The following is a 21,306-nucleotide window of genomic DNA, read 5'->3' as shown; positions in this document are numbered from 1 at the left end:
CACACACGTGCGTGATGAACACACACACACACACACGTGCGTGATGAACACACACACACACACACACGTGCGTGATGAACACACACACACACGTGCGTGATGAACACACACACACACGTGCGTGATGAACACACACACACACGTGCGTGATGAACACACACACACACACACACGTGCGTGATGAACACACACACACACACACGTGCGTGATGAACAGACACACACACACGTGCGTGATGAACACACACACACACACGTGCTTGATGAACACACACACACACGTGCTTGATGAACACACACACACACACGTGCTTGATGAACACACACACACACGTGCTTGATGAACACAAACACACGTGCTTGATGAACACACACACACGTGCTTGATGAACACACACACACGTGCTTGATGAACACACACACACGTGCTTGATGAACACACACACACGTGCGTGATGAACACACACACACACGTGCGTGATGAACACACACACACACGTGCGTGATGAACACACACACACACGTGCGTGATGAACACACACACACACGTGCGTGATGAACACACACACACACGTGCGTGATGAACACACACACACACGTGCGTGATGAACACACACACACACGTGCGTGATGAACACACACACACACGTGCGTGATGAACACACACACACACGTGCGTGATGAACACACACACACACGTGCGTGATGAACACACACACACGTGCGTGATGAACACACACACACACACGTGCGTGATGAACACACACACACACACGTGCGTGATGAACACACACACACACGTGCGTGATGAACACACACACACACACGTGCGTGATGAACACACACACACACACGTGCGTGATGAACACACACACACACACGTGCGTGATGAACACACACACACACACGTGCGTGATGAACACACACACACACACGTGCGTGATGAACACACACACACACACGTGCGTGATGAACACACACACACACGTGCGTGATGAACACACACACACACACGTGCGTGATGAACACACACACACACACGTGCGTGATGAACACACACACACACGTGCGTGATGAACACACACACACACGTGCGTGATGAACACACACACACGTGCGTGATGAACACACACACACGTGCGTGATGAACACACACACACACACACACGTGCGTGATGAACACACACACACACACACACACGTGCGTGATGAACACACACACACACGTGCGTGATGAACACACACACACACGTGGGTGATGAACACACACACACACACGTGCGTGATGAACACACACACACGTGAGTGATGAACACACACACGTGCGTGATGAACACACACACGTGCGTGATGAACACACACACACACACGTGCGTGATGAACACACACACACACACGTGCGTGATGAACACACACACACACACGTGCGTGATGAACACACACACGTGCGTGATGAACACACACACACACACGTGCGTGATGAACACACACACACACGTGCGTGATGAACACACACACACGTGCGTGATGAACAAACACACACGCGTGATGAACACACACACACACACGTGCGTGCTGAACACACACACACACACGTGCGTGCTGAACACACACACACGTGCGTGATGAACACACACACACACACACACGTGCGTGATGAACACACACACACACACACACGTGCGTGATGAACACACACACACACGTGCGTGATGAACACACACACACACGTGCGTGATGAACACACACACACGTGCGTGATGAACACACACACACGTGCGTGATGAACACACACACAAACACGTGCGTGATGAATACACACACACGTGCGTGATGAACACACACACACACGTGCGTGATGAACACACACACACGTGCGTGATGAACACACACACACGTGCGTGATGAACACACACACACGTGCGTGATGAACACACACACACGTGCGTGATGAACACACACACACGTGCGTGATGAACACACACACACACACACACGTGCGTGATGAACACACACACACACACACACGTGCGTGATGAACACACACACACGTGCGTGATGAACACACACACACTTGCGTGAAGAACACACACACACACGTGCGTGATGAACACACACACACACACACGTGCGTGATGAACACACGCACGTGCGTGATGAACACACACACGTGCGTGATGGACACACACACACGTGCGTGATGAACACACACACACACACACACGTGCGTGATGAACACACACACACACACACGTGCGTGATGAACACACACACACACACGTGCGTGATGAACACACACACACACACACACGTGCGTGATGAACACACACACGTGCGTGATGAACACACACACGTGCGTGATGAACACACACACGTGCGTGATGAACACACACACACGTGCGTGATGAATACACACACACGTGCGTGATGAATACACACACACGTGCGTGATGAACACACATGCACACGTGCATGATGAACACACACACACACGTGCGTGATGAACACACGCACACACACGTGCGTGATGAACACACGCACACACACGTGCGTGATGAACACACGCACACACACACACGTGCGTGATGAACACACGCACACACACACACGTGCGTGATGAACACACACACACGTGCGTGATGAACACACACACCCGCACACGTGCGTGATGAACACACACACACGTGCGTGATGAACGCACACGTGCGTGATGAACACACACGCACACGTGCGTGATGAACACACACGCACACGTGCGTGATGAACACACACGCACACGTGCGTGATGAACACACACGCACACGTGCGTGATGAACACACACACGCACACGTGCGTGATGAACACACACACGCACACGTGCGTGATGAACACACACACGCACACGTGCGTGATGAACACACACGCACACGTGCGTGATGAACACACACACGCACACGTGCCTGATGAACACACACACACGCACACGTGCGTGATGAACACACACACACGCACACGTGCGTGATGAACACACACACACGCACACGAGCGTGATGAACACACACACACACGCACACGTGCGGGATGAACACACACACGCACACGTGTGTGATGAACACACACACGCACACGTGCGTGATGAACACACACACACACGCACACGTGCGTGATGAACACACACACACGCACACGTGCGTGATGAACACAACAACCGCCATTCACCACTAAGTGGCGGTGACGTCACCACGACGCTTGTGCCAGGCCATGTGCACCTTGAGGCCACGTGAAGTGTCGAAAGCCCGCGGGCAGGAGGTCACGGGGCAGACCCAGGTGCCACGGGTCGACTGACTGAGATGACTTGCTGATGCACCACCTGTGCCCCCTACTGTGCCAACCTGCTGTGCTTTAGCCACCCGGCGCCCCGCTCGTTGTTGTGAGCGTCGCTCCTCCGCCCTCCGTTGTTGTTGGAGGGCGACTGCCTCCAACTGCCCAATAACGTCCTTCACGAGCCTCCTCCACAGAGGCCGATCTTTACACCGCTAGTACCAGTCATCGACAAGTCCACTCAGCTCCACGTCCTCCTGTACCACATCGCTCCATCTCTTCTCGAGCCCGTGCCGCGCCCATTTAGCCCCCTCGATACGGCCGAACAAAAGCTGTTTCAGCATGCGGCGGCTGGGCATGCGGGCTACATGACCCAGCCGAAGTAAGCCTTGCCTTCCGGAGGAGCTCACCGATGGGACCTTGCCCAGATCTTTCAAGAATTTGTGAGCTTGATGAACACACACACACGCACACACACGTGCGTGATGAACACACACACACACGCACACGTGCTTGATGAACACACACACGTGCGTGATGAACACACACACACGCACACACACGTGCGTGATGAACACACGCGCACGCACACACACGTGGGTGATGAACACACACGCACGCACACACACGTGCGTGATGAACACACACGCACACACAAGTGCGTGATGAACACACAAGTGCGTGATGAACACACACGCACACACAAGTGCGTGATGAACACACACGCACACACAAGTGCGTGATGAACACACACACGCGCGTCATGAACACACACACGCGCGTCATGAACGCACACACACGCGCGTGATGAACGCACACACACGCGCGTGATGAACGCACACACACGCGCGTGATGAACACACACACACGCGCGTGATGAACACACACACACGCGCGTGATGAACACACACACGCGCGCGTGATGAACACACACACACGCGCGCGTGATGAACACACACACACGCGCGCGTGATGAACACACACACACACGCGCGCGCGTGATGAACACACACACGCGCGTGATGAACACACACACACACGCGTGATGAACACACACACACACGCGCGTGATGAACACACACACACACGCGTGATGAACACACACACGCGCGTGCGTGATGAACACACACACACACGCGTGCGTGATGAACACACACACACACGCGTGCGTGATGAACACACACACACACACGCGCGCGTGATGAACACACACACACGCGCGCGTGATGAACACAGACACACGCGCGCGTGATGAACACACACACACACACGCGCGTGATGAACACACACACATGCGTGATGAACACACATACACGCGCGTGATGAACACACATACACGCGCGTGATGAACACACATACACGCGCGTGATGAACACACACACACACGCGCGTGATGAACACACACACACACACGCGTGATGAACACACACACACACACACGCGTGATGAACACACACACACGCGCGTCATGAACACACACGCACACGCGCGTCATGAACACACACACACACACGCACGTCATGAACACACACACACACGCACACGTGCGTCATGAACACACACACACACGCACACGTGCGTCATGAACACACACACACACACGCACACGTGCATCATGAACACACACACACACACACACGCACACGTGCATCATGAACACACACACACACACACGCACACGTGCGTCATGAACACACACACACACGCACACGTGCGTCATGAACACACACACACACGCACACGTGCGTCATGAACACACACACACACGCACACGTGCGTCATGAACACACACACACACACGCACACGTGCGTCATGAACACACACACACACACGCACACGTGCGTCATGAACACACACACGCACACGTGCGTCATGAACACACACACACACACGCACACGTGCGTCATGAACACGCACACACACGCACACGTGCGTCATGAACACACACACACACGCACACGTGCGTCATGAACACACACACACACGCACACGTGCGTCATGAACACACACACGCACACGTGCGTCATGAACACACACACGCACACGTGCGTCATGAACACACACACACGCACACGTGCGTCATGAACACACACACACGCACACGTGCGTCATGAACACACACACACGCACACGTGCGTCATGAACACACACACACGCACACGTGCGTCATGAACACACACACACGCACACGTGCGTCATGAACACACACACACGCGCGTCATGAACACACACACACAAGCACACGTGCGTCATGAACACACACACACAAGCACACGTGCGTCATGAATACACACACACGCACGTGCGTCACGAACACACAAACACGCACGTGCGTCATGAACACACAAACACACACGTGCGTCATGAACACACACACACCACGTGCGTCATGAACACTCAAACACACACGTGCGTCATGAACACTCAAACACACACGTGCGTCATGAACACTCAAACACACACGTGCGTCATGAACACTCAAACACACACGTGCGTCATGAACACACAAACACACGTGCGTCATGAACACACACACACACACGTGCGTCATGAACACACACACACACACGTGCGTCATGAACACACACACACACACGTGCGTCATGAACACACACACACGTGCGTGAATAATGATGTTTGTGAGTCGGTGGTTCTATACTTCCCGTAGGGGGTGAAATTATCCAAGTTTGTTATACTTCACAATACGTGAAACAATCATTGTCATCTATGTCACTCCACTGCCGGATGAGCGCCTCCCTCTGTTTCGCCGTACTTCATCACGCCGGTCTCGATGTGGGCTTGTGGAGGGTTGACTGGCTGACGCCCGCATGGACGTGTTCACGTAACATTGTCCTTTGCCACGTTAGCCGTGGTTGAGATTCCTACTCGGGTTTCCAGGTCAATTTACTCGAAACTACACGGCTCCACTCCCGTGTACTAGTACACATGTGCTACATGGCAGTATGTATCATAATAGGTAGACACGTGTTAAACGGGTATCACGCTGAAACATTAGCGGCTTCATTCCGACCGCCAATGTCACAAACCTCGGTGGCTTCTGATGTAATCCCCCCAAAATCGCGTTACAATTAAGTGGTGGCTCATTTACCGTTGGTGGAGCGGTAGGGCCGTTTTTTTAAATATCCAAATGAACACGGTCGACCCGAGTCAAATTCCCGGCCACGTCTAGAAGGGCAATTACCCGCAACGTCGCCTACAATATATATATTCTTTAAAGACCACTGTGTGACTGTCACATGCTTGATTGTCAGGGGCGGGTGACATTTGAACCCATCACGTCCTGTCGATGCCCACCCTCTGTCCAGCAACCGATGCGCTCCGACCATCGTGGCGCAGTGTGGCCAAACAAGCCCGATGACCGACACTGCCTTGAGCGAGGCACTTAATTCAGCAGTGGATCTACGAAGGGCTTTACATTATTCTTGCTGTCATATCAAATAACATCTCGTTGGCTTCTTTTGTAGGGAGGGGGGGGGCGTGGCGTGGCGTGGCCTGACATTGGCATTTGGGCAACGTGATGTATTGTAGGTCTCCACCATGAGCTATGACACTTGCGTCACACTCGCGACCAGCCTCGCGACAATGCTGAACCGTGCCGAATTGGGTGCACAGGTACAAAGGCGGCCCTGGTTAACCCTGACGGTGGCACCATCTCGACAGCAGTGCAATGCAGCCCGTGCAGCAAGCGGACGCGCACGCGCACGCGGTGGCCATTTATACGCGCGACACACGCACACGGCGCGCGCACAGCAACAAGGCGCTCGCCTCTCGCTCACAATCGGGAGGTAACAAATCCAATTTCAGGTTTTAGGTGCTGGCCCTACCTTAGCATCATCATGGTCGTCATCGTCATTAGGGCTGAATTTCTCACTCGATATGGCACGGGACACTCCTCGGTTGGCTTGGAGTAGAGATTATCCAGCGCAAGGCACTACCAATAGAGAACAATATGCGTCTTTGGAAAACAATTATTGTAATACTCTATTATTTGACGCTATATGTTTATCAGATCTGTGAAGAAGTTGAGGTTGAAATACGGAAATGGATGTGACGTACCAAAATGATTCCTTCAACAGCGAATTAACAACAACAAATTAAACAGCGGACAACATCATCATCATCATCAACAACAATTCGATGCCAATAAAATGAGCACGACTTGGTGAACCATCAGCAATCGTATCCTCATGAGAGGCTGGTGCCTGCCAGAGGAACGTGGAATTCCCACGTTCTTCTGCCGGACGCTCCTTCGAGTAAGGGGGAACGTCGACTCGCTGTGACACGTGCCAGTGTATTGTTAGAGCAATTCCGCGTCCGCGGATTTAACGTTAACATCACGAACAGTGCAATATTCTGTGTAATGACGCTTGTGCAGTGTCCACAGGGGTAGTTCATCCAAGAGGCAATATTACTGGAATAACCACGCGAGATTGCCACTCTGTGCAGTATTATCTACTGATACAAAGACAAAGATCCCCCATATAGCCTTTAACAGAGTGCTGGAGGCAAGTGCTGTTAGCGAGCACCTATAACAACCGACTTGGCACACGAAGGAGTGGATGCCCAGCACCACGCCCGGCCGCCTTCGTCTCCCGAATGGACATGTTTAGGCATCGAGTCGACCCAGAGGAGGCTCAGGACCTCTTCAGACAATCGTCACCGGTGTTGACCGTCAGCGGGAATCGAACTCGGGTGGCTGGTCTCGTAGCGCAATGCCGCTATCCGCTGCGCCATCGGCTCCCTACCCACGGGGCTCGCCTCTCCGCCTCACCGGGTGCCGGTTATCTCCCTCCTGATGCAGGCAGCGGCGCGCAGGAATTGGTGACAAAAGCAGCTCAGCAATGATGAATGCAGCTCTGTAAATCGGAGGCTTGCACACAACGAGTGCATCGTCTGTGCTCTCTACAAACACAAATATATCTTGTAGTTTGTATTATCCACTGAGCCGCTTGAAAAAAAACCCCACAAACACACACACACACAAGGCTTTCCCAGTCACACAATTAATTTACAGCTGCCTCGGGTCTGCAGCTTCTGCTTAATCGCGTAATGCGCGCTAAGCTTGCGCTCTGCCGAGTTCATTCACTTGATGAGCCATAATGCCGCTGACCCTACAGGTGACAGGTTGCCAACCCAGCTGCCAGCGCAGCAAACACGCGTTTGATAAACGCTCCATTAGCGCCCCTTTGTGTTCCACAAATGTGGACTCGTTGGGGTTTACAGCCGGCCGGAGATCGAGCGACCGGCTGCCGAATTGCAATCAAGGGGTCCTGTTCACCATCAGCGGTTCTATTGTTCGAGGCGCATTGTCGCGGCACCGATGTGTCAGCGACACCCTTCGTTGCTCTCAGATGCGTGTTCGGCTAGTGCCGCGTGTTGTCCGGCCCGACATTCCGACGTTTCGCTGCACGTGCTGAGCCCTGTCTCGCCAGACGTCGTGTCGAGCAGCACGTGGCACAACGCGAAAACTCCACTGCAGCAGTGACGTACTTTCGTCGTCAAACGTTAAAATGTGCCGGCTCCATACTCTAAAGACAGAGTTGAGCAGTCGTATTCTCGATTGATGGTTGTAATCTTGAACGGACGTCCAGAATAAGCAACCTAATATGAAACTCAAACATCGCACCTCCTGGCTTTGGAATTCCTCGAGGATACTAGTGCTAACCATCAAGCGCATTCGAACATCGACAGGCCGATGCCCACATCTCCTCCGTGAATACAAAAATTTAAGGCGAGCCATAGTTACGATTGTGTTCGTTTAACCCAAACGCGTGGTAAACTCACTGAGGTCTGCACGCCTTCGACAGACGAGGAACAGCAACACTGCACGAACTCTCTCCTCGAATCCTCTCGTCGTGACGCGCAGACCTCGCCATATGCAGGAACACAATGTGGAGTCACTCATATCGCGAGGAAACGTGGGACTGGCTGCTTCTTCACAGCGTACACCAGGAGCATAAACCATCATCACGCAAACTCCGGCCGTCATCCTCGCAGCAGCAGTGGCTTCTGGCTGCCCATCGAACAAAGGCGGTGGTCACCGCATTGCGCGGCGCTTTCAGGCGCGCTTCTGCGGCCGTCTGGAACGCTCTCCCTTCCGATACGAGGAAGCTACTGGAGCTATGCACTTTTAAATCATCTAGATTGAAAACGAATTTCTTGAGAACGGCTTTTTGTGTTTAGTTTGTGGTCCTTCTCCCGCACCTCCGATTAGCACCGTTGGCTATATACGGTGTGCAACAAGTTCAACATGCAACCATAGAATAACATTTAATAATCATCTACAACAACAAAAACCCCAATTTATCCACTTAAACCCCCCTCTCCCGATAAATACCAGTTTTACATCACAACATACTTCGATAACGCTCTAAAATGTGATCAATGAGCGCTATAGTTTGGTGCGAGAAACCGCCTCGTTAAATATTCACGAGTAGCATCTGTGCGGCGGCGGCGGCGTCAGAAGGTGAACGTGGTCCGCAAAGCCACGGGGCCTCCTTCCTTCCCAGCGCAGGCACCGTCGTCGAGTCCACGGCGGGGATGAATTTCTCGTTGTAAATAATTTAAAGTCAAACGCCCTCCCTACCCCCCCGCCCCCAAAGGAACGGGCAAATTAGATTGCAAAGATGTTGCCTATTAATGATGCCGTGTCAAAAATGCGTTTACATTCTCCGAATTCTCCGAATTATCCCCGCAACAACAGATTTCCGTATGTTAATTTTTACATCTGAGCGATACGAACGGCCAACCATTAATGCAAATCGCATTACTCTCGGAGCTATTAGGCAAGGCGAGTCCATCACCACGCGTGCTTCAGGTGCGCCCGTACGAAAATAGCAATCGCCATCGGCATGGCTTTTATTAAGGAAAGAGAGGAAGAAACCGTCGACAGCTTTGATTCTAAAACTCGGTACACGTTATCGTGACACAACACACAGCCTCATCAGCATCAGCTGCAGCTGTGATCAATCCGTTGCAGGGCGAAGTGGATGACCACAGTGTGCCCATGCTAATTTTGTGACAACGCTGGAAAGGAAATGTAATGCGAGTGTTGTTGTTGATGTTGTTGTTGCTAAAGCGAGACAATAATAGCGTTTGCTCGTAATCGACACTTCGCTGGCCCGTAAATCTCTCTGTGAAGCCTCAACGGAGCTCACTGCACTTTGTGGGAGTAGCGGCGGGGTCGGGTTTAACGCGGACGACTGCAGCAGCTGTGAAGGGGTCGGCGGCTATTCATGCGCAAATTACTGTAACGTTTAGATTTTCGGATTCGAGGTTTGACACGAGCCACGAAACGACCTATTCACGGCAATGATGTCACCGGGGTCTTTAATGCCCACTTGGCGGCAGACAGCACGCTTGGGTGGTTTCACCCCTCCACCCACCCATTCACCCCTCCACCCACCCCTCCACCCACCCACCCCTCCACCCACCCCACCCACCCACCCAACCCACCCACCCCTAACCCCACCCAGGACAGCACTGGGGGTGGCTGCTGAAATCAATTCTCCTTCGCAGCGTACGGCGTTTGAAAAACGCAGCCAGCCAGCAAGCAGGCTGTTACAATTGGTGTTTTTGTTTGCTGTGTGTCTGTGCAGGCAAACCGCTGTAGCAGCAGAGTGTAAGTCGACTCGTCCCACCACACTTCGCGTGCTGTGTTTGGGCAAGTCATCGGTGACAACAGATGCGCCCGGTGGCTTGTACCGGTGGAATCTTTGTTTGCTCTTCCGTTTTCACCGCAACATCGCGGCGGCGCTTTCAGACGCGCTGCTTCTGCGGCCGTCTGGAACGCTCCCTCCTTCCGATGTCAGGAAGCCACTGGAGCAATGTACAGGGAAAACGTCTAGATTGAAAACGCATTTCTTTAGAACTGCTTTGTGTGTTTTAGTTTGTTGGCCTTACACCGCGCCTCCGATTAGCACGGCTGGCTACGTGCGGTGCGAAAGAAGTTCAACATACATACACACAACACATCACAACGAAGCCAGACCTATGGGCAGATCACCCAGGATGCGCCGGTTTGAGCTTGAAAGCCGGTTTGAGCCTGGAGAATTCTTTGAAGCCGGTTAACCACCAAGCTCAAACGGGTGTTGCCACGGCTGCTGTGGAAGCTACGTGGTGGACAGCAAGAAGGGAGGGGGCATTGGAGAAAACCAAATCGTCGTATCTTACTACCACCCGCACGGTTGGCTATTTACGGTGCGAAAGAAGTTCAACATACGTAAACGCATTTGCGCTGGAAATGTCCCCAAACCTTCTTCCCCCCAACTTCTGCGGTTGTTGTGTCAAAATAGCAGAGAGCAACCCGCGCGCTGTCCCTTCGCCGCGTATCCGGTGCGGTCCTTGTTTGGGACTCCACTGTCCCCAACCCCCCTTGCCACGCCGTCTCGCGCCGTTGGGTGGCAGGGTCAATTGATTTGGCCCAACTAGTGAGCACGCGAACCTCCGTGCAAGCCACGCGTCCACGCGGCTTTCTTGAGACGGAAACGAACGCGAACAGACGGGCAATCGTGGCCTCGGCCAAGAGCATGCCACCACATTGACACTGGTACAGCACTTGAATGCAGGCGTTAGCGGAACCCCACGGCGTCTGCACGTCAAAACGAATGCCACATTATTGTACACTTTGAGACGAAATCTTGGCCTAATGTTGCGCCGTGCTTGAACCGAGCCGTGAATTGTATTAAAATCGTGAAACCACGGGCACATTATGATCTTGTTTAAATTGGGGATAAATGTGTTCGTATACAGGGTGCTTCAAAAAAAGTATTAACATTTCCATGGGACTATCGTTGTTAACGGAAATAGAACGGATAATTCACTGTAACATGATAGCAAATTAATGTTAATAGCCTCAAAAAGTAAAATAGTCTCTCCCACTCGCTCGCCATCGTTGTCAACACGTGGCCTGGGATCTTGTCCAGGTGGTCTCCAGAGCCTGGAGGCAGCAGCACATTTCTTGCGGTGTTGTTGCAAATTCTCGAAAGTGTTAACATTCTTTTTGAAGCACCCTACATTTTACGCTTCTACAGTTGAATAAAAAAAATAACAACCAATCAATCAAACATTTCTTTAAATCCAGACGAGGGCTTGTTGCTTCAAGAGAGACGTTGGCTCAGCCTGTACTCCCAGCGCCGTGGAGGCACGAGTGAGAATTGGGCTGGGACAGCACACACATCGCTCAACTCCTTTTCCTGGGGAGTCGAAGTTGTCATCCCGAGTTTACCAGGAGATGTCGGCACAGAGAATTTAAAAAACGTGGACTCCAGAATAATGACGTCATCCGGCACTATTTAAGACCGGAAGGAGGTGGATGGCTTCACTATTCTGGCAAATCGCCCATAGATTCTGGATGTAATTATCAGCGAAACTGTCGTACTCAAATTCGAAATGTTGTGGATTCACGCTTCAAACACACCGGTGGGCTGAAGAAGTAACTAATTGGCGTTTTTGTTAACGTTACACGCTTTTTGCTGATTGGCCGTGTCGGGTGGTGGAGGGTTGCGACACATTTATAATAACCCGATCTAACCCAAAAACATTTATTATCAATCCACCTGTTCCGTCTGTATGGGGATAGAGTGCACCCCCCTCGCACGCGTGGGTTTTCTGGAGATGCTCGGGTATCCTTCCACATGTAAACACTCATTTAATTGGCCGATAACAAATTGATAAAATAACGGTCAGCAGAGCTTGGGCAACTGTTATCGCCGGCTCATATAGCGTGACTGCCTTCCTCGCTTGCCTGTGGCTCCTCGCGCCTCTAAGAGTCGCACCATCCCTGCGAGAGGGAGTGAACACCATGTGGCACGTTATAAGTTGACACTGTTGTTACACATTGCTTTGCTTTGACGGCTTTTATTAGCGGCTCACTTAAGTACAATTATATATATCTGATGACTGAAAGCTTTCGTGACTGCAGGAATTCATATTATTTGGGTCTTTCGCTAAAGTCACGTCGATGGTTATTTCTTTGAACCGTCTACGTGACTTTGTCGAAAGACCCAAACAATATATACGTGTGTCTGTGTGTGTGTGGCGCTCGCCAGCCATGCCACGTGTCATCGCTACAACGTCTGCGGACAAACCACGACGATATGGCTCCTGCCGATGTTCATCACATCAGCCGCGCGTGCCGAGCCGCTGACAGGCAGATAAGACATCAGCCTAAGCCAACGGAAGGAATATTTTTTTTGATTGGGGGAGATCTGTGGCAACCTGTTCATATTCATCCCAGTTAAGACCTGGGACGCAATGGGGGGGGGGGGGGAGAGGGGGAACGAAATGAGGTTTAATATTTCACTATGTCCCAATTATTTACCCAGCGCGCGCATCGGTAATATTTGGCTATAACGCTGCAGCTGGGTGCAGAAACTTCACCCGCCCCGTACCGATAGAGATGCTCATTGCAATTCGGAGCTCGGGTGCAAACAATATAATAACAATCAAACAATATAATAACAATATCATGGGACCTCCTTTGCCAGCAGTACCAAAATATGATAACCGTTTTTTTCCCTCTATTAGCAATATAATAAGAATCAAGCAAAGCACGCCCGTGGAACAGCGCCACTATATCCACGACCACACTTTAATTTCGAACTTGCTTTCAGAAATACATCAGTCAAATGTAATTGCAAAACAACAAAGCAAATGTATGTGGCTCGTGCACGGAGCGCTGAGTCCTCCTTCGAGGGGCATGCAAATGAGGATGAGAGGACAACCTCACACGGGGGATAGATATTATCGGCCATCACAAGCAGTGACGGGTAGAGACAGTCGCTAATTAATCATGACCGCATTCACATTATTAACCCAAGCAAATGATATAATGATAATGATGATGTTTCGTTGTATATGTTGTGTCGTCATTCGCACAAGTTGCATCTCACAGTTGCTTAGGAACGGCAGAGCTGGAAGGCAGCGGCTAGGCAGTGAGCCAGTGCTACCAACATTTGCCAAAGCTCTGCAGTCCTCTGCATATTCACCCCATTAATGTGTACATGTGTCTGTGTGTGTGTGGCGCTCGCCAACCATGGGAGGGAACTGGAGCACCAGAAGAAAACTCACGTGTGCAAGTGGGGGGGGCAGCACCTCATCCCATACAGAAGGGACAGATGGCATCAGTGCGCATTTTGCTGGCAAGCTAGGGAACGACTACTCCGGCGTCCACGTGGAGTGAGTTTCGCAACGTTCGTGTGCGGTGAGCCACCAATCCTCGCTGCTGCCTCCACAGTGCTGGAGTACGAGCCACGTGCCTAGCTACCGCCACCTGGCAAGCGTCACATGTGAAACAGTCGTTACCATAGCCATCGCTAGCCATCGTCTAGACACTGCTGGACGAAGGCCTCCCCCAATGCTTTCACCATTCGTTTTCATGGCCTTGCACTGCCACGCTCTCCATTTGACGCCTGCGCATGAACAGCTCCCATCGCGCTCCATGTCCAACGTCGTGGTCAATTCCGGTGCATTCTCTACCCTCTGGCTGCCATTCCATCTACAGTCTTTCCCAGCGGCAATCGAACCTTCTCGTCACGGGGTCCTTGCCTTGGGACACCTCAACTCGCTCCTCACCAAACGACACGAAGCATTTGGAGAGGCGATGGCGTGGAGTTGTTACAGAGCCAGGAAGAGGGACATGTATGGATCAGGAAACTAAAATAAAAACGGTGGTACACGTGAAACAGACATTTACCAAATTACGAGACGCATAGTTTCAAAGTAATGCAAGTGGGTTACTAAACATTTATGTTACTCGAGATAATGTGATTCCAGCACCCCCTGTTTAATCCGAGCGATGTACTTAAATGCTGACTCTCCCTTCTTTCCCCTCGCTAAAGTTGCATCCTGTAAACTAGCGAGACAAAGTGTGCACGTTCCCGTGGAAAACAATGATAATCCACGACTCACGACTATGCATTCGGTGAGAAATCACACGTGGGTAATGCTTCATGAATTAAAGGTGAAAAGAAGTGCAGAAGTTTGACACGAGATACCGTGGCATCGACACATCCTGCAGGGCTTGTTAACCACTATTACTGCTCATGGCTTCAAGAAATCACAGCTGAGACCAGGACTGCGGGAAATGATAAAAAAAGAAAATCGGAATAATACATTCCATCTAATTAGCCTTCTGCTGTGCTAATGAGCATTCGTTAGCGGACGCGTGGTAATAAAAAAAACAAAGTAGAATTTGAACTGCGGCTCGCAAACTTAGCGGCTTGCCGTCTCTGTTAGTGTTGCGCGCACGGCTAGTTGGGCCACGTGGTTATTTTGGTCGTCATTCCGCCACTCCATGGCAGTGGCCGTCGACTTGTAAACCAGAAGCATCGCGTTAGTCCATGAGCCCAAGAGGCGGGTCCCAACGTCTTGTTGTGCGTTAGCCAAAAAAGCAGTGAATTATGCGACGGCCATCAGCAAACGGTAAATACATCGGTACCGTTAAAGTGTTGCTATCCGAGGTGACGCAGGTAGGCGCAAGGGCCCTTATGGACCCACGCGCTTAAACCTTCGACCCACGCGCTTAAACCTTCAACCCCCGATGAAGCTTGGAGAGCTGAAATGGAGTTCAGAAGAACTCACAAACAAACACTGCCTGTGAAAGACTCGACGCCGAAGATCCCTGGGTTTGACCTTCCACGAAGCTCACGGCCCACCCCCGAAGTGCATCCGTTGCACAAACCATGGCAGATGCGGATAACCTGATGCACAATGAAAAATGAGAAATTCTCCAGCGTGCGGCTGTGGTCGTCCAGAACAGACCGTACAACGTATGACGACACAATGCCACATCCACAAATACCAAGGAGACATCACAGCGACAATGATACACCGCTCCACTGCTCCTCCTGACGCGGTCGATCTGGGCTTGACCACCTGAATGTGACATTGTAGTCTGTCGCTCTGCATCTACATCAGCCGTACGAAAGAAGAAGACAAATTGATGCCGATGCTGTAGGAGATAATCATATTTGTTTTACTGTGACCGTAGTCGTTGCTCATGTTGCTTCTGCTGCTGAGGACAATGGTGATGTAGAAGAAGGGAATGCAAAAGCAGTAGTTTTCTCTGGCAGCCCTCACCGCGTACGTACCAATAACTCGTTGTTCACAGTGTTTGAAACGTGGGAGGAAACTGGCATATCCAGGGGCAACCCTCTGATGGGGATAATGCTCAGAGATTTACGCAGATGGATTCAAGGGCCCATTACTTTTTACTCTCTTCGCTTCCTGGCCATCTCGCAGCGCCCAGCGGATTTGTGACTTCCATAAATCTCAACACGATCCACCTCGCCCTCCAAAGTGATGGATCGCGGCTGTCGTGCGCACACCGCGGCGTGCCACGCGTTGGAGGCTGAAGTCACCCAATCGGCGAGGGCTCGGAACGGGTCGAGAAAATCCGCTCGCCGCTGAATGTGCGCGGTGGCCGCTAATCAAAAATTAAGCGAGAAGGTTTCGCGGCGCAGTGCACGAATCACTGCGCTCCCCGCCACATTCACAAACGAATACAAAAAAAACCAAACTCGTATAGCCTTTACCACATTGTCGGGGCAATTGCTGACAGCTTGCACCTATCAAGGCCTGCGAGGAGCACGAGGGGGTGGGTGACCAGCAACACGTCTGGCTGCACACTGCACCCGGTACTCATTGAAGGCTGAGTCTATCTAGGGGAGGTCCAAGACCGTTTTAGATCTTTCGTAGCCAAAGTTGGCCTTGAGCAGGAATCAAACTTAGGTCACTTCATTGATAGCGCAGTGCGCTAATCACTGTACCAATTCTCCACCCAAATGCAATTGTGGGTTGGTGTAATGAGGTCTTTGTATCAGCCTGCACAATGACTCATTTCATTAAAACCAACATTGCATATCGCTTAATGCGGAACGCCGAGTGAGCCACAAGGCACCACCTTCCTTTCCCCAAGGTTTCCCACTTATAAATAAATAATGCGTCGTTTGGCAAATTAGCAAAAATTGTGAAGAAATTTTTTTTCACACCAACTGCCAACGATAACGTTGTACAAATGCTGTGGGCGTAAACACTCTCAATATTTAACTATTGACGAATTTATTTTAAAAAAAATCCCGAATTGTTCCAAGGGAATGCAACAAGTCCGCTACTAATTAAACGCTCCGTTGTGATATTGGTGAAATGGAAGGAAATAAGGGACAGAACCCCCATTTATAGGCCGGAGATAACGAAGTTTCTTCGCTTCATTGTGCGCGGCGCGCGAATCTTGACAGCTGCCCTCACACCCGGACGCACTCGCTCGTCGTGTGAATCGGGGACGGAGAGCGAAACCCTGGGCCTGTCTGTTTCCAGGCAACTGAGAGGGGAAGAGAGAGAAAAAATAATAGCTTCTCAAATTAATGCGAAGCATTTGGGCTTGTTAGCTCCGAAACAGCGATGACTACAGGATCAGCGTTGGCCGCGCACAACAGTGTGCGCCATGAGCACCAAATTCTTGTGACATTGAACGGGAATGCATACGAGATTTCAGAATTTTAGATGCATTTTGCAATTTTTTCCACAGAGTGTGCGCGCGTGTGTGGAGGAGGTGGTGGTTGGGGAGGGATCGGATGAGGCTGTTGTTCGCACAGCCCGCTACGATGCCGGCTCGTCAGATCAATTCCGGGCCCAGGAAACTACACCGGTGGTAATTGGTATGTGAACTTGACCTGGGACCCTCCCCGAGATCAATTTAGCCTTAAATAAGCGCACGATGCAGTGTGTCAACATCCGCAATAGACATACGCCGGTGGCCTGCAAAGATTTTGATCACACCGTTGATCACACCGCTCTCACGAGTGCCTGGCCAGCCTTAATAGGTGCTCGCTAAGAGCATATTATATGCGTTGCAATGCTAAATGGGGTGTTTGTGTTCATCTGTGTGCGTGTGAGAGAGAGAGAGATTGTGCATCTCCTTGAATGGGGTTGTGTGCGCGTGTGTATATGTGACTATGAAATAAGATGCTAAATGTTACGCATTAAATAAAAATACGGATGCATTAAATCATGAGGACATTTGCTCTTCGCTCAATTCCTATAGTGCACGGTCTTCGCCAGCGCGCTGCCGTTTCACAGATGATTAGTCCGCAGTAGTTTGCGCAAGGTGGCGGAATACAAGTAATTGTCTTTTTAAAATGACGTCAAGGGATCTTTAACGTGCACCTCAGCCCCTATACTTATGGTTCTTTCTCCAGCATTAAACTAAAATCTAATAAGAATAATAATAAAATGTTTTACTCAGGTAAGGTCCACTGAGCGATATAGCTCTTTTTTTTTCAGAAGCGACCTGGCTATCACAAACGATAGCTCAACGAAGTGGCTCATCGCTTGCGTGCAAATTTATAACAGCCGTATAATCTTAAATGCGTGATGTTAATTGTAATATGTGGAGGGAAAAACCGGACGACCCTGAGAAAAATCCACACGACCACGGGGAGAACATGCAAACTCCAAATGTACAGCAAGTGTCAGGGTCGAGATCGAACCCACGAACTCCTGCATACCAGGCGAGGTAGTTAACATCTCCGAGCCACCGTGATGATGATGAGAGAGAGACACACAAACTCCAAATATACAGCAGCAGCAGGCGTCAGGATCGGGATGGAACCCACGACCTCCTGCATACCAGGCGAGGTAGTTAACATCTCCGAGCCACCGTGGCACCCCTAACCAGGGCATCCACTGGGGTCGAACCGCGAACCTCTGCAAGCAATCGACGAGCACGCTACCGCTTGGCCACGTCACCGACCCACTCAGGACATTTAATATAAATATTCAAACTCTACTTTTTTTGTACATTTACGTTATCACAATAATTTAGAATTTGGTTTGAATGAATGATTTAATTGTAATGGATGCTTTTCTTAATTCCTACCTTTGGAACTGCTTATTAAATCCCTGAACAGATTCCCAAGGGCTTCGGTTTGTAAAAAAAAGAAGTCACATTTTAAAATCATGCTTAAAAAAAACAATGAGTTCTTGGGGAATTACGCAAATGAGGTTTAATATAATATTCAAATTACACACTCCTATCGCATAAGTGCATCAATATGCATGCTTTCCCGGCTATGTGTGTCTGTTTTGCATCACAAGTGCAAGAGTAATGTATAACAACTCATTAATAATATTCCCGTGGAGCATGCTAGGTTATAAAACAAATTAAAACCCAGAACTCCGTTGAGTGTAGCAGGAGGTAAAGGGGCAGCGCTGTAGTGTTGTCGCTCACGCCACGATGCTGGCAGAAGAACCCAATCTAGGATAAAGATCGAAACAGCCTCTCTTTGGCCTACTTCAATTAACAGCAGTCCGTTGTCCTTCCCCCATCACTTCCAATCAGTGCGGTTGACTGCGTACGGTGCGAAAGAAGTTCAACATACGTGCCTTCCCACAATGGCTTGACATTCACGAAGAAGCGGAACTACCCGGAATGTACCCCACCATACGCAATCTGCTACTATTGTTTCAACTTTTCGTGCGAACACCCCCACAGCGGCATTTCTCAAGTTTGTAACTCGTAAAAACAATTGGTTATTGAGGTGTTTAGGACCAGCTGCATTGGGCAAGTAACGTAATGATCCACTTCACAACCAAGCAACGGGAGAGCACAGACTTGAGAGGTTTCTTGACCTATCGGGCCATTGGCCTTATAGGATTTATGTTAATGCTAAAGTGATGCAAATGTCGGTTTCATCCATAATATAGATATAGCCATCGAGCTTAATTGATCAACGGATGAAAGAACTTGGGTTAGGCATTTCAGGGGTAAAGGTTTGCGCGAAAAAAACCTAAGATCATTCACAAACCTTTTTGAGCATTATTCCTGTTTCAAAATGCAGGAGGAAACTTTTTTTTCTCCCTGAAAGGTCACACTGTTTTGTCTGCGTCTTTCACGTATTATTTATATATAAACATGACATTTTAAAATGCATTCTGTCTTCGTGTCAAGCAAAAGGGCATCTGTCCGGGCTGCAGGTCCACCCTGGCTCTGGGAGACGATGCTTCATCAAGCACAGGTGAGTACCCCCACGTACCTGCTCCCACGCTCTTCACCAACAACCGGTCCCTTCCGACCCTCGCAAATTCCACCTCCCTCGCGTATCCCTCCCTCCTAATCAGCGAGCGGCAGTAAACAGATACAGTCAATGCCCCTTTGTCATCCTTCCCACGGTGCTTTTTTGTGCGCGTTACATTTGGCATTTTGACTGCCAAAAGCAGTGGGACAACCGCCATTGTGCCGGCGGTGCGACTGTCACTGGGAGCACTTTTGAAAAAAAATAAATAAAAAAATTGTTTGGCCTCATTGTCCCATCGTGAGGAGCTGTCAGACGTCGGCGCAGCGCCGTCCGGCTGCGGGAGAGAGCGCGATGCTGCACACGCGCGCTGCCGCTGTCGGGTTTTCGACGTCGCGCCACGCAGCTTGTACGGCGTGTTCGATGGATGTTCTCGTCGGGAACTGAATAGGCACCGAATGGTTTCCCGAGGTAGCTCCCCGGAATGCGGAGGCAAAACAAAACAAAAAAAAAACGTCGAACATCGTGCCGAAACAAAATTACGCGGCAATGATTCGAAAGAACATCGGAGAGCTATTTGAGCGACAGTATTACATTAGCCTGCGCTTAGATGGGAGGGGGGGGGGTAGTGTGGGGGCTTAAAAGGACTGTGTTACACGGGTGGATTTAGATAAAATGATCCCCGATGCTTCAATGTCCATGCCGGGAGATTGCACGTCCAGTGTGCTCACCATTACTCCAGGGACTTGGAAAATTCAATGTCTCCCAATAGTTTGTTGTGGCTTGAGTCTCTCTCTAATTGCCGTGGTAGTCCAGTGTGCTCACCATTAAATGATGGCAGCTCCTATTTTGTTTTTGTTACTTTAAAAACACAAAACAAACATATTCGCTGTACACATTAGGCCACTGTATTAAAGTCAGTCATTGATGAAAATTGGCAAAAGTCAGCAACAAGGACATTGATGACATCA

General features: G+C 50.5%; 1 protein-coding gene across 1 annotated transcript in view; it reads right to left on the bottom strand.

Annotated features, from left to right (window-relative positions):
- Positions 1-17,367: 17,367 nt before the first annotated feature.
- LOC116949523 (uncharacterized) overlaps positions 17,368-21,306 on the bottom strand; it is a 44,701-nt gene continuing 40,762 nt past the window's right edge. The window contains exon 3 of the transcript XR_012942840.1: positions 17,368-17,643. The gene's annotated coding sequence lies outside the window, so the exon portion shown is untranslated. The remainder of the gene's footprint in view (positions 17,644-21,306) is intronic.

The sequence above is a fragment of the Petromyzon marinus genome, chromosome 2 (assembly GCF_048934315.1).
Source record: "Petromyzon marinus isolate PM22_M1 ecotype Great Lakes invasive population chromosome 2, UKy_Petmar_22M1.pri1.0, whole genome shotgun sequence".
Lineage (NCBI taxonomy): Eukaryota > Metazoa > Chordata > Hyperoartia > Petromyzontiformes > Petromyzontidae > Petromyzon > Petromyzon marinus.
This window is presented reverse-complemented; position numbering and strand designations above follow the sequence as displayed.